This window comes from Solea solea, unplaced genomic scaffold (genome assembly GCF_958295425.1).
Source record: "Solea solea unplaced genomic scaffold, fSolSol10.1 scaffold_106, whole genome shotgun sequence".
Lineage (NCBI taxonomy): Eukaryota > Metazoa > Chordata > Actinopteri > Pleuronectiformes > Soleidae > Solea > Solea solea.
The window spans coordinates 27,501-30,000 of NW_026704203.1; positions in this window are offsets into that span (position 1 = coordinate 27,501).

The following is a 2,500-nucleotide window of genomic DNA, read 5'->3' on the forward strand; positions in this document are numbered from 1 at the left end:
CACCAGGCCCTCCACGCGGGGGTGGGGGGGGCCATGGCCGACGGGGGCCCTCCGATGGCGGGTCACGTTTGCCACTCGGTCAGGGGTGCGTGCTGGATGAAGAAACGGTCAACTTTGTGTGAAGAGCCACTCTTTGGAAATTTCGTCAGAGTGCCACCTTTTCGAAATTTCTTCTAAGTGCTCTCAAAAGCTGGGTTTCTATATATGTGCCGGGAGTGTCGCACAAAACCCACAAACTCGACCAAACATGCTCTCTGGCCTATGTTGCGCAGCATCCCGGTAAACCTCTAACTCGCCCAATTGTCAATGTTTCGCCACAAAAACAACTTTATTCTACTCGCCTGGTCCCTGCCAAGGGCCCTGCGTTGTTTGATTTTGATTAAATTGCTTTTTTACACATTTTCCCCGTGCCCCTGGTAGCCAAGGGCACTTAGAAGAAATTTCAGATTCTCGCCTCGTGCCCCTGGTAGCCAAGGGCACTTAGAGTAAATTTTGAAAAAGTTGGCACTTAGAAGAAATTTCAGATTCGTGCCCCTGGTAGCCAAGGGCACTTAGAGTAAATTTTGAAAAGTTGGCACTTAGAAGAAATTTCGAAAAGTCGGCACTTAGAAGAATTTCCGAGTCGCCCCGGTTCTCGGGGACCGGGCCGAGCGCCGACCTCTGTCCGAGCGCGAGCGCCTATTTTCGGATAAGTTGGGACGACTTCCACGGTCCGTATCTCGGTCATTTCTCCACCTTTTCGGATGGAACCAACGGTGTCGCGTTGCCCCGGTCCCCGCCGAGGGCCCTGGGGCGTGGGATCCTGAGTTTTCCCCGTGCTTCCTGTGGTTTTCGGCCGTGGAAAAACCCTAGGCGCGCCGGTTCTCGGGACCGGGCCGAGCGCCGACCTCTGTCCGAGCGCGAGCGCCTATTTTCGGATACGCCGAGTCGATTTCAACGGTCCGTATCTCGGTCATTTATCCACCTTTTCGGGTGGAACCGACGGTGTCGCGTTGCCCCGGTCCCCGCCGAGGGCCGTGGGGCGTGGGATCCTGAGATTTCCCCGTGCTTCCTGTGGTTTTCGGCCGTGGAAAAACCCTAGGCGCGCCGGTTCTCGGGACCGGGCCGAGCGCCGACCTCTGTCCGAGCGCGAGCGCCTATTTTCGGATACGCCGAGTCGATTTCAACGGTCCGTATCTCGGTCATTTATCCACCTTTTCGGGTGGAACCGACGGTGTCGCGTTGCCCCGGTCCCCGCCGAGGGCCGTGGGGCGTCGGGTCCTGAGTTTTCCCCGTGCTTCCTATGGTTTTCGGCCCTCGAAAAACCCAATTCGCCCCGGTTCGAAAAAGCGGCACTTAGAAGAAATTTCGAAAAAGTGCGCTCACTTGGAAGCCGTGTTCCTATGTATGTGCCGGGAGTGTCGCACACAACCCACACAAACTCGACCAAACATGCTCTCTGGCCCATGTTGCGCAGCATCCCGGTAAACTCGGCCAAACATGCTCTCTGGCCCATGTTGCGCAGCATCCCGGTAAACTCGAACCAAACATGCTCTCTGGCCCATGTTGCGCAGCATCCCGGTAAACCTCCGCCGCGGTTCTCGGGACCGGGGCCGAGCGCGAGCGCCTATTTTCGGGTAAATTGTGACGACTTTTGACGGGCCGTATCTCGGTCATTTCTCCACCTTTTCGGGTGGAACCAACGGTGTCGCGTTGCCCCGGTCCCCGCCGAGGGCCCTGGGACGTCGGGTCCCGAATTTTCCCCGTGCTTCCTATGGTTTTCGGCCGTGGGAAAACCCTATTCGCCCCGGTTCTCGGGACCCCGGCCGAGCGCCGACCTCTGCCCGAGCGCGAGCGCCTATTTTCGGGGTAAATTGTGACGACTTCCACGGGTCATATCTCGGTCATTTCTCCACCTTTTCGCATGGAACCAGCGGCGTTCCACTCCTCTGGCCCCTGCGCAGAGCCCTGCGTTGTGACATTTTGATAAAAGCATCACCCTGGGTGGCCCTGGGAGGCGTACCTATTTTTTTGGCATAAAGAGGGGCGATTTAAAACGGGCCGTATCTCCGTCACTCCTGCACCTTTTCGCATGGGATGAACGGCGTTCCACTCCTCTGGACCCTGTGCAGAGCCCTGCCTTGTAACATTTTGATAAAATCACGTTTTTAGCCATTCTCCCGTCGGTGGCCCTGGGAGGCGTACCTATTTTTTTGGCTTAAAGAGGGGCGATTTACAACGGGCCGTATTTCGGTCACTCCTGCACCTTTTCGCATGGGATGAACGGCGTTCCACTCCTCTGGACCCTGTGCAGAGCCCTGCCTTGTAACATTTTGATAAAATCACGTTTTTAGCCATTCTCCCGTCGGTGGCTCCTCTGGCTCTCTGCTCCCCCAGCCTGGGCTCCTCACCTTGGGCCACAGCCCCCTGCTCACAGAGCCCCCTGCTCCTCTGGCTCTCTGCTCCCCCAGCCTGGGCTCCTCACCTTGGGCCACAGCCCCCTGCTCCTCTGGCTCTCTGC